The sequence below is a fragment of the Mustela lutreola genome, chromosome 17, assembly GCF_030435805.1.
Source record: "Mustela lutreola isolate mMusLut2 chromosome 17, mMusLut2.pri, whole genome shotgun sequence".
Taxonomy (NCBI): Eukaryota; Metazoa; Chordata; class Mammalia; order Carnivora; family Mustelidae; genus Mustela; species Mustela lutreola.
In genome coordinates this window covers 13,919,894-13,932,016 of record NC_081306.1, presented here as the reverse complement: position 1 = coordinate 13,932,016, position 12,123 = coordinate 13,919,894, and the positions used below count along the sequence as shown (strand labels likewise).

At 51.3% G+C, this 12,123-nt stretch overlaps 1 protein-coding gene across 5 annotated transcripts in view; it reads left to right on the top strand.

The window, feature by feature from the left end:
- SNX29 (sorting nexin 29) overlaps positions 1-12,123 on the top strand; it is a 475,417-nt gene that overhangs the window by 182,448 nt on the left and 280,846 nt on the right. The window lies entirely within an intron of this gene.

The following is a 12,123-nucleotide window of genomic DNA, read 5'->3' as shown; positions in this document are numbered from 1 at the left end:
ACTAAAGGAGGTGATACCATATGCTTCCTCTCTCCGCATTTTGGCTACAGTGTAATCAACTAAAACATTCTCGTTTAGTTGCAGGAAAGGGTATTTCCCTTTGCCTGAAACGTCTTACAGCCTTCAGCCAATTTGCCATTAAGAGATTGACTTAAACACAAATGAACTCTTGGGGTGTAGACACTGTAACAAAGGGGTGGACCCTCCAGGCTTACAGGTCTTGGGAGTCTGCCAGACTTGCCTCTGAATCCAGGCGCACCCAGGGTCATTTGAGGAGTTGGAGTTATTTTGCCATCAGGAAGTAGAAACCTCCCACCAATGGTAGTGGCGTGGATTGACCGAGACAATGAGTGTGAAGTTTGCAGTGTGGCACCTGGCCCATCATGGGCGTTCAATAAGTGGTGGTTATGTTTCTGTGGAATAGAAGGAGGCAGCATTGGAATCTGGATGTGGGTTGCATACTAATAACAGAAAGGCTTGAATTTTGTTTCAAGCTTTTTTTGTGTTGATTACGGTCTCTGATCGGCTTCTCCGTGTTGGTGATCATTATTATTACTCTTTTATTACATGCCTTGCTTCGTTCGTAATCGGTCTCTAACTGTTACTGGTCTAGGGGTTATCACTGCAGAATTAATCACGTCTTCCTCTGTGAGCTCGTCCCTTTTTCAAACAGACATTGCTGTTATGGTCCTGAATCCGTGTCACGTGTGTTCTGTGGGTGTTGGTCTTTCGACTTTCACTCCTCATCTTTGTCTCCCCAACACCTCACTTTTGTAGGTGCTCATTCCGTCCGTGATGTGTCCTGAATGAGCAGTATTTGTGTACCATTTACCCTTCCCGGGCAGCTTCTAGTCTGTTTTCTTGGGGTTTTGTCACCCTGTGAAGAGGAGGTATTTTTCCTGTATTTTAATTTCTTGATTTTTCTTTATTTTAGAAAGTTTATTATTGGAGACTTAGGAGAGCTTAAGAGACTCATACGTGTATCTAGGGTAGAAGTGAACTCAGGGTCATTTTCCTCTGAATCCCTGGTTCTTTGCCTTACACAGTTCTTAAATTAGAGTCTGCTGAGGCCATCACCTGGGGAACACACTAAATACGACTGTTCTCAGGTAGGAAGAATGCTGTTCTTTCCACTAGTGGTTTCGTGGATCTAGGATGGGCCCCACAGTTGCACTTCTAGATACATGACTCTAATGCCCGTGATCTGTAGATGGCACCCCACTGCCTCCTGAGAAATCCATACTTTGCCTTCTCAGAGCTAGGTTTCGGTGCACTAAGGATATTAAACCTAGGAAAAAAGAAGCACTTGTTGGGCTTGTGTTTGAAAAACCTCAACATTATAAAATACCTTTTGGAGTATGAGCATTATGGGAGCCCTTACCCTGTGGGTACATGTTTGGATTTCTGTTATCCTGGTGTGTGCTGTCTGCTCCCTTTCTGGCCTCACCGTGATGGCATGTGGGGCGCTGTGTCCTCAGTGAACTGGCTTGACAGTTGAGCTCGTGGCGCAGCTCTTCCTGAGTGTTTCCTGAGTTCTTTTTGAGCTCCAGCATTTCTGCTCTTTAGCACGCGGCACTCTCCCTTACAGGGGGAGAGCGGGAGATTGCTCTCCAGACTCATGTTTCTGTCAATGGCTTCCCTGAAGTTTGAAACCTCCTACATCAAGTTGGCGTCTTGCTTGGAGAAGGCCTTTTGGCAGCTCCCTGAGGGGCCTGAGGGGCCTGAGGGGCCTGAAGAGCCAGTAAACCCACTCAGATACCCGCTAGGTTGTGTGGACACGACTGGGTCATTCTCTCCAGAGACGACTCACGTCAGTCAAGCATGCAGGGAATGATGGGTCATCCGAAGGGCAGTTCATTCATTGGTAGTGAGAAAGCAGATGGAGATTGAACCAGGAGCCCATACATGATGCTCAGGCCCATCAGTCCTCTGGGTTTACCAAGATGGGGAGCTGGGGTCCCCCTGATGGTGGCCAGTGGAGTCCAAGAAGGGGGACCTAGTTGGCTACTTCATCAGACGAGCTTTCCAAAAGCTCCCACACTGAGTGAGGGGAAGGTCTCGGCCCTACAAACCCGTAGAGATGCTGTTACCCTCGGGCTCTTTACATGGCCCTTTTTCTTTGGCCTGTGGTTTAATGGGGTTCTGTGCTAGTTCTGTCAGATGGTTGTTGATGGTGAGAGAGAGAAGGTGCAGGTGCGGCTCTTCTGTGAGATACTTAGTTTCTGCCTCTTCTGTGAGATACTTAGTTTCTGCTTGCCTCGTAACCAGTGGTCACCAGATAACTTTGTTTCAGTTTAGAGATGATCATTCGTCGGGGCTCCTCTCCTTTCCCCTCTAGTTCCCTGAATGACGTCGACACAGGACTCTCCAGGACACCCCAGGGTAGCCGTAGCCTCCCTTCCCTAACACACTGCTGCCCACTTGTAGACCCAGGGACTCGCCTTGGGAGACGCTGTTGGGTCTGTAGAAATCTCACGCAGTGTGGCTGGAGAGGGAAGAGAGTCCGTGGGTGTAGGTAGTTGACTTTTTAATCAACTCCACCCAGTTGAGAGTCTCACCCAGTTGAGGTATTAGGGTGGGGGGTGAGGCTGAGTGCGTTTGGCTAATGAACGTCTCCGCAGGGAAACGCAGCCCCTGGAGGGAGGCTGTCTGCCTAGAGCTTTAAGGACGGCTGCGGAGGCCTCCTGAGCGAGGTCCCAGCAGGGCTGCGTCGGGGGCGTGGTGTGGCAAATGGGCACCCCCTGCATTGCATTGACTATCTGGAGAGAGAAGGAAGCCACCTGCTTTCAGGGCCGGGTGTCTTTGTCCAAGGGGCCACTTCCTCCTGCGCGTGGCCCATGAACAAGAGGGTCACGGCCACAACATCTGGGAGACCCAGCACGCTGCGTGATCCTAGCAGCTGACGCTGGATGTGGGCTCGTGAATGACTTCCGTGGAAGGACACCGAGGACTCCCCTTGCACGACTGATTTAGGGGCCATGTGACCTTTCTGTGACTCCATTTCTTCCTCTGTAAAAAGGGAATTGCAGTCGTGACTTGCTCATGGGATTTTGGGGGAAGATGGAGGTAGGTTATACACGTGAAGCACTTAGCATCTTGTCTGACACTGGGCACTCAGTACGTACTGGCCACTGGTGCTACTGGTCGCTAGCTCTGCCTCTCTCAGCCCTTCTGTATGGTCCTAAAGTGAGGAGGAAAACCGTATGTACTTCACAGGCTCTTGCAAGGATAAATATTAATTAAGGGAGGTAGTTGAGAAGACCTGTCCATGTCCGAGTCTGGGATCTAGAAGATGCTATAGTGGACAGAAGGATGGTCCCCCCCAGTGACATTCATGTCCTGGTACACAGGACCTGGAGACACGCTTCCTTAAGTGGCAGGAGAGACTTTACGAATGTGGGGGAGTTAAGGATTTTGGTAAGGGGAGATGATCCTTCTCCACCCAGGTGAGCCCCAATGTAATCACGAGGGTCCTTACAAGAGGGAGGAGGGCCGGGGAGGGAGAGATGGGGCAGTAGAGTGTGGAGCGAGGCATGGCCCCAAGCCAAGGAGTGTGGACATCTTCCAGATGGTAGAAAGACCAGGACCTGGGTTCTCCTCTCAAGCCTCTGGAAGGAGCACAGCCCTGCTGACTATAGCCTGTGAGATCCTCAAGATTCCTGGCCTCCTGAGTTCTAAGAAGAAATTTGTGATGTTCTAAGCCACCAAGCTTGTGGTTGTTAGAGCAGCAATGAGAAAGGAACACAGATCGTAGTTGAACTGAGACATTAATTTCACCCTTGATGGGCATGGGGACCATTGTCGTGAACGCCTTTCTTCCCTGTGTAGGCGGTTGAGGTTTTGAAGGTAGGGTTTTTAGTCAGAGATCCTGGGTGGACAAAACAGGACCTCAGGGGAGATCTGTGGCCTTTGAGTGGCTGCACATGCAAGACAGGAGAGCCCACTGTCCCTCGTGCACGCACATGTACGGTGTGCTTGTCTGGCCCAGCGTGGATGGTTGCCATCACCGTCTGCTCCAGACTCGGAGGGTGACACCTCCGGGCTCTATGGTTGGGGCCTCGCTGTCTGGTGGACCCTTGGTGGTAGTCTTTCCGTGTGGTCAGTGGTTGTATGTGTAGCTGCGGAGGCCGGTTTCTCAGTGTCCCACAGGAGGAGCTCTTAGCGTGCGTGCTGCCCAGCACAGGCTCAGCAGAACCTTGCTTGGTGCTGGCTTCTCTTGGCCTCGCCTGAGGAACATTTCCCCAGGAATCAGAGCTGGCTTTTGGGACAGAGTTAGAGAGCTGGTCCTGCCAGCAGCACACGTCTTTCCTGTAGGGCTGGGAAGGCTGGAACCGCTGTTGTTCTCTTGTGTCCGAGTGAGGCCAGCGCATAGAAGGCGGAGCCGAGCGGGTGGTGGAAAGGAGCTGAGCTGTTGGAGCGCCTGAATGCAGCTGTGCTGGATCTGATGGTCTAGCCCTGAGCTTTTGGTCACTAAGAGCGCTAATTCTGCCAATCTCCCCTGCCTGTTTGCAAGCTTGCGTTGGGTTTCCTTAGCTCCTGTGCTCGTGGCAAACTGGTAGTTCTTTCCTGGCTACGGAGCCCATCCTGTTCTCATGAGGGCCTCTTCTTTGTTGGAGTCGGTCTTTCCAGATGATGCAGTGTCTGCTGTGTCGTGAGGCTCTTGCTCCCACTCTCCCCCTCGTTATGTACCTTCCACTCGCTGTCCTCTTCAGCCTTGGCCCTTGTATCTTACTGTACCCTAGTGATGGATCGAAGGCGACATGCTCTTGTTGGGGGCTTCATTTAAGTAATCTATCACGGGTTCAGGGACAGAGGGGGAATAAAATGGCCCATTGTCTGTGGCCATCAGAGTCATCAGCGGCAAGGCAGGTTTGTCGGAAGAACTTGACAGATGAGAGAAGTTTGGGAGCCATTTAAAAAAGCTGACTCTAAGAAACAGAAGAAGTTTGAAAACAAAAAGCCAGTGGCCCACTCACTGATCCCCTGTTCAACACTGTGTGCTTCCTGTTCTCATGGGTCTCTGTTTCCCGGGGCTCCCAGAACGTAGGGCAGGACAGTTGAGACCCCCTGATTCTATGGAGATGGATGGCCACAGGCAAAGGGGATTCCTAGAGCCTGCATGTGCTTTGGGCATGTGGGGTGTAACTTGGGTGGCCACTTGGGTGGCCTCGAATTCCTGCTCCTGGTGAGGGAGGCAAAGCTGTCTTGGTCTGAGGCAGGCTTCTTGGGTTGCAGGAAAAACTGGCTTATGACTGTGCAAGTGCTTCTGTCACGTTAGAAGAGGATAAGCATGGAACTTCATGGAAACCTACATCAGATCCCATCACTCTGCCTTAAAAATCCACTGCAAACCTTCTGATGATGGCTTCCAGTGCAGGCTGTGGTCTGGCTCTTGTTGTGTTCCAGCCCCACCTCCTCCGGCCCCAATCCTCCCCCTACCCCACGGTGCCACCCTGGCTGTCAGGCTCTTCCTCGGACGCCCCAGACCAGTTCCGACCTCAGCGCCCCTGCAGTGAGTTGTCCCTCTGCTGCAATGCTCTTTCCCACTGTCTAGACGGCTGATGCCAGCCTGTCGGGCAGGTCTCTGCTCAGCAGTCACGTCCTCTGACTACCTTGTGTCACACTGTGTCTTTTTCTTTTTCTTTCTTTTCTGCTCCCTTTTTATTCTGTTACTTCGTCTTCCTCACAAAGCTTATCCATACGTCGGAGTGTCTCAATGGATCATCGCCTGCGATGTTTGCTGTCTATGCCCCCACACTGCCCTGTACAAACCCCAAGAGCAGGGACCTGGCCTGCTGATTGCCCTGCTGTATTCAGAGTGCCTTGAGCAGTCCTTGACCCGTGGTGTGTGCGCCATGAATGTTCATGATGTGAATGACGAGAAGTGTCAGAGGAGCCGTTAGAGGACCCGGCCTCATGGCATGTACGTGAGGGAAGCCCCGTGGCAGCTCTAGAGAGCACGGCTGGGGGCAAGTGGAAGGTCTTCATTCCAACGCCACACCAGCCGTGTGCCCGACCCCATGTAACGCTCTTTAAGCTTGCACCTCGAATCGGGTTCTTCTCATCACTCATAGTTTGGCTTTCTCATAACTACGGTTCACATATGGCTTCACCTTTCCTATGGTTTCGTCATTCAGAATTCTTGACTGCAAGAGTCGTAAAATCCAATTTTATTTGGCCTAAACAACGTGTTGCAGTGCCTGTCTTCAGAGAGGTCTTGATCCAGGGGTTTCAGCAAAAGCAGGAGGTTCCCCCGCACCCCCATTTCTCAAGTCTGTTTTTTTCTCTCCCCAGTGTTGGCAGTGTGTATGGGTGTGTGTTGAAGCACCAGCCCTCTAGGGAGAAGGCCGCAATTTAGGGTGTTTGCTGATGCTTGTGGTGTAAATGCCCCCACTGTGGCTGACTCCTGGCTGCCAGCACCGTGTCACTGAGGCCCGCGTTGGGAAGAGTACGAAGAGTATGCACGCTGGGCTCCCGTGAGCTGCTGTGCCCCAGCCCCTGCGCCCCACCGGGTGCCCCCTCTCAGGCAGGCGTTCTCACGTTGGCAAGGGGCGCCTGAAGCTCTGGGTTTAATCATCTCAGCAAACCAGCTGAACAGTGTGCTTCTCTGACCCACTCGTTTCCTTGTAAACGTCTCCACCATCTCTCCCCCACCTAGAGCACAGCAGTGGTTCTCCGTCTGGGCTCCACACTGAATCCCCTGGGGAGCTGTAAAAACTCCTGTGCTCCGCCACTAGGAACCACTGCTCTGGAGGACACCGCTTTCAAATTAATGAACTTCAAGATCCGCCAGGGTGCTACAGATGTGCCAGCCGTCTGATTCCTGGCCAGCGGGAGATGTCTCAGATCAACTGAGGCTCTGCCTTTCATCTCCGATCCAGGTTTGGCCTCAGAACCGGTCTTCACAGAGGTTCCACCAGTTAAGAAGACGGTGGGTGGAGGTGGGGAGGGGCGTGATAGAAGGTTCTCGCCACTGTTGAGTTAATATGGTACTCAGACCGTACTCACCCTGGCCCCCCTCCAGAATCCACAGTGGACGTCAGGCACATCTCCTTTCTTTCTCTAGTCTTCCTCTTCCCCTGCAATCTTGGCTCTTTCTCTTTGTGCCCAGTGTGCCCTCCCTCTGGGCGCTGCTCGTGATTCTTCGGTGCCGTCTGGCCGTGCGTCCCCATCCGGACCACGTCCTGGTCCCGGCTCTTTGCCCAGCCAGTCTCCCTCTTCTGGGAATGCCCTTTCCCGTCCACCCGGTCAGGCCAGATGTTGCGTTTATTGTGAGAGTCACTCCTGTCACCAGAGAAATGCAAACTCAAGGATCAGTGGAATTACCACACTCCTGTGCCACTTAATAAGCAACAACCGAGGCCTGGCATTGGATGGCTCACTCTTGGGGGCCTGTCATCCTGTCTTTTGGGTAGGTGGTCCGCCTGACTGCACAGAGCATCTGCGTGGTCCTTGTAGACTTAGTTTTGTTTTTGCGTGTGTTTTTGCGTGTGATGAAACTTGTTGCCAGACTCGTCCAAGTAGTCCTAGGAGTGATTTCAGAGGAATAGGCAAGTTGGTATAGACGGGAACAGAGTTACCTGAGAAAGAAGAGCTGGGTGAAGTGATTTTCCTTAAAGAGAAAGAGAATTGTTGTTCTCCCTTTTCCCAGGAGTGACTTACACCACTCTGCCCGCGGCCCGTGGCTGGTCCCACCCACATGCAGAAGTGTCTGGGGACTGTGGTCTCTGGCTGGTGGCAGAGGAGCCAGAGGAGCCAGCAGCCACCCACTCAGAGGAGCAGGTGCTTGTGCCACTCATGCTGGGTGCCCATTTGACGCAAGTGGTATCTGTCGGCAAAGCCAGTTGTGTGGTTCCTTAGAAAGAGATCTCATACTCTATGTGCTTATTTTGGGACTTACAACCTTTAGAGTCTGGGAAGGAATGCTTGGTACCTTGTAAAAGTCTGTGGTAGAAAGACTATCCAAGGGCACCTGGGTGGCTCAGTGGGTTAAGCCTCTGCCTTCAGCTCAGGTCATGATCTCAGGGTCCTAGGATAGAGCCCCACATTGGGCTCTCTGCTCAGTGGGGATCCTGCTTCTCCCTCTCCCTCTGCCCCTCCCCTTGCTCATGCCCTCTGTCAAATGAATAAAATCTTAAAAAGAGGGTCCAAAAACATGGCAGAGGAAATACTGTAGGAAATACTGATTCTATAGGAAATACTGATTCCATTGTCAGTCATTAATTGGGATGAAGAGACCATGTTGTACCCACCCATTATTGAAAGATGTTTCTGGTGTCCCCTACACATCTTGGCTTGTTCATGGTAAGAAAGATGCCCTTGGATTCACTCAACAGATAGGAGTTGAACAGTGTCCATGTGCCAGGCTCAGTTCTGGGAGAACTCGAGTGAATGAGAGATACGAGCTCCAGCCTTGAGCTGACCACTTAGTGGGGGAGACAGTGAGAAGGTAGACAAACAGATCATTGCAAATGGTTCTCTAGGAATCACCCAGAGAAATCTTTGATTGACAGTGAAAGAAAAGGTCCCATCTACTGGGTACCTGGAAGGTGCTAGATCCTGGGCCAAGTTCTTAGCTACAGCACCTCTGCAGGACTGGTGCTTGTGTCTTCCCCATTGGACACGTGTGGAGAAAACAGGGCTCTGAGAGATGGGTGTGGGCAAGGCCACTGTATTGGGGTGCCCTAGAGAAACACTGCGTACACACACACATACTCTGCAACCACACGTGTGTGTACAAACAAGCATATGTAGAGATGTGCATCTGTGTATACACACCTGAGTCCACAGGCCTGCCTACACCTCTGTCGAGATGGGACAGATTTAAGGAATTGGCTCCTGCTGTTGTAGAGTCTGGGAACTTGCAGGGGAGACAGCAGGCTGGAGACTTGGGGAGGAGTTGGTGGTGCAGTCCTAAGTCTGAGACCATCTGGAGGCAGGAGTCCTGGGGAACTCAGTCTTTACTCTTAAGGTCTTCAGCTTAAGGCCTGCTCCCCTTTCATGGATTGAGGCACACCCACATTATGGAGAGGAAATTGCCTCAGTCAAAGCCTACTGTTAAAATGTTATTTTAACAGTATTTTAAATGTTATTTAAAATGAAGGTAAAATGAATACCTTCATAGTGGCATTCACACTAGGGTTTGGCCAAGTCCCTGGGTGCCATGGCCCGGGCACATGGACATGTGAGATGAACGTGCCAGTCCTCTGCCTAGGAAGAGGCCAGGCCGAGGTTCTAGCCAGGCCTAGGCTGAGAGCGTGCTTTTCCCGCCAGCCCTCCAGCTCTGTTCTCCCAGTGCTGTCATTCGTGCTAAGGTCTCTTGCACCATCTTGGGCCTCAAAGGTGATGGTGTGCAGCGGCCGGCCAGGTACTGCCTGCCTGTGTGGGGCAGCCAGTGTGGGGGGCAGGGGGGCAGCATCTACCCCTTCACTTTATCCAGGGAAAGCTCTGCTCCCCTTGCCTCTTGTCCCTGGAAGACCGAAACCCGATGGTGTGCTGCCAGCCACAGAGGGAGCCGGCTCAGAGCAGGGGGGCCTCGGAACTGGCCGTCAGACTCGGGGAGAAACCACTTCTTAGTAGCCGTGGAGACCACACGTGCTGGGAGCATTTCTTTTCTTCCTCCATGAAGGCTCCTTCTTCCACAGTGAAAGGAGAGGAGGCTTGTGGAGGGAGGCCGCCCAGAACATTGAGGGAAAGGCAGACTTCGGTGTTCCAGCTGGTGGGATCTGGCTTGAACCTCCGTGCTTTTGACTAGTTCCAAATTCTTGGAGTAAGTGTGGTGTTTTGTTTTTTCTTTATTTTAAGATTTTATTTGTCAGCCCAAGCAGGGGGAGCTGCAGGCAGAGGGAGAAACAGGCTCCCCACTGAGCAAGGAGCCAGATGAGGGACTCTGGGGACCCTCTCCAGGACCCTGGGATCATGACTCGAGCTGAAGGCAGAGGCTTAACCGACTGAGCCACCCAGACATCCCTGGGAACAAGTTTTTATCTCAGAATTTAAGTATGTTCATTTGAGGAGCAGAAATGATACTGTTGGCTTGATGCAAGCCTTTGAAGTTTTAAAGGGATGACATATGTCAAGTGCCAGGCAACTGTTGACATGATTTTGGATTAGAGATGCATTTTGAAGGGCATCCAAGCTGAAGAAGGTCAAGGCACATTAGCAGAACACCTGTACATAAATTTCTCAAAGTGGGTGAATAATTGTGATAATCATAGAGTAAATGTCCTTGAAAGCTTTATGGTGCTGGTAAAACAAAATTTGTCTGATCAGCTGGTTTTCTGACCTTTAAATAAATAACTGAACTGGTAGCTCAGGGTCCATCCCCAAGGCAGTGCTCAGTATGGCAGGACCCAGGGAACCATTCCTCGGACAGTGGCCCGAACTCAGATTTTTTTTTTTTAAATGACAACTTATTGGCAAAGTCTGGGAAATGATGTACCCAACACCTAGTGTGCCCACCACGCAGCTGAAACTGATACTTTTCCAGATTGATTTCAGATCAATAAAAAGAGTTAATTTATAAATGTCACTTAGAATATTCTTACTGATAACATCTGCCTGTTTCCAGATGACCGCTGGTGGCCCAGTTTGGGTGGCCTGCCTCGCTTAAGCTAATCCTGAGGATTTCAGGGGAGGGTTAGAACTTGGTTGAGACAAGCCAGGCTCCTCACGTGCCCCCTCCTGAAAGGGGGTGAGGTTGGAGTAGTGTCTCCCAACATACTGAACTGAGAATGGGAGGGGGGGCAACAGCCCTGAGAGAAGGATGGATACTGATGTTAGGGGTCAAAAACCCCAATGGCTCTGCAGCTAGAGTGATGTGGGAGATGGAGCACCTCTGGAATTTTTGTTGAGGAGAGGTTGGGCGGTTTTGTTGGGTAGGGGTTGGCAGACATTGTCTTGACCCTGAATTTGCACAGCATGCTGTTTTCATTGAATTTGTATGTTCGTTTGGGCTCGTGTATCAGGTGGACTAGGTTTGGCTGCGTTAAAACCAAACCAAACCCAAACAGTGACTTCCACAAATTTTTTTTCTCTTAGTTAACACAAATCTGGAAACAGAGTCTCATCTAGGGCTAGTGTGATGCTTTTATGATCATCAGGAATGCAGGGATGCAGGCTGCTTTTCCTTTGTGCTCCGCCGTCTTCAGGACACAGTGTTTTACCTTCTTGATTGCCTCATGGAACCCAGGTGGTGGCTGGTGTTCCAGCCATTACACCTGTATTTCAGGTAGGTAGAAGCAGGAAGTGGGGAAGGGCAGAGCGGGCATTTCACAGCTGAAGTCTATAAGGATTTAAAGCTTGGAGGATAATCTTGCTTTAAAGAGCTTCTCAGGACACCCCTCCCCCCCATAACTTCTACATACAGCTCTTGGGCCTCCCCTAATTGCAAGGAAGGCTGGGAATCTTGACGGCTTAACTGGCACATGGATATTGGGTAGGTAGTCCCTGCTCCAGGGACTTCCACCTTTGGGGAAGGTGAGGCTGATGGAAACTCGGGGAGAAGTTGGCCGGGGTCGGGGGTGAGAGGGTACCAGAGCTTCCCCACCCTCCAAAGCAGCCCTCAGTCCTGTCAGCATTGAGGAAAGCTTCATCGAAGGTACAGGGGTCGTCACTGCCAGGAGATCTGGTCCCAGTTACTAGAGGTGCCTATGTGTCTGGGGACTGCCATCAAGGATAATGTTTTATTTGCTCGACTGGATTTCATCTTCTGCCGGATACTTTCCCCTCCTAAGTCATTGCGAGAGCAATTGCCTGGAAATGCCAGGGATCGATTTGTGAGTTTTGTTCATTTCTTTTTTTATTGTTTGGTGGGAAACAAAGGCCCAGAAACAGAGCAGGAGCACTCCTGGGGCCTCCGCTCCCCCTGCGGAGGCAGAAGCCCAGGCCAGACGTCTCTTTATCATTGTCGCTGTTTCTTTTCAGGGCAGCGTCAGTGTTGGGATTGTTGTGCAGTTTGTCAGTCAGTGTCTTGTTTGGTGTCTGTGCTCTCTCCTTCCAGGACGCTGATAGGGGGCTTGTCGTGTTAAATGCCACTGCGGTTCTGAAAGCTGTTGTTGTAAGTTTCTAATAATAGCTTTCATCAGGCATCCGGTCACTGTGCTTTGCTCAAGTGGGTAATGA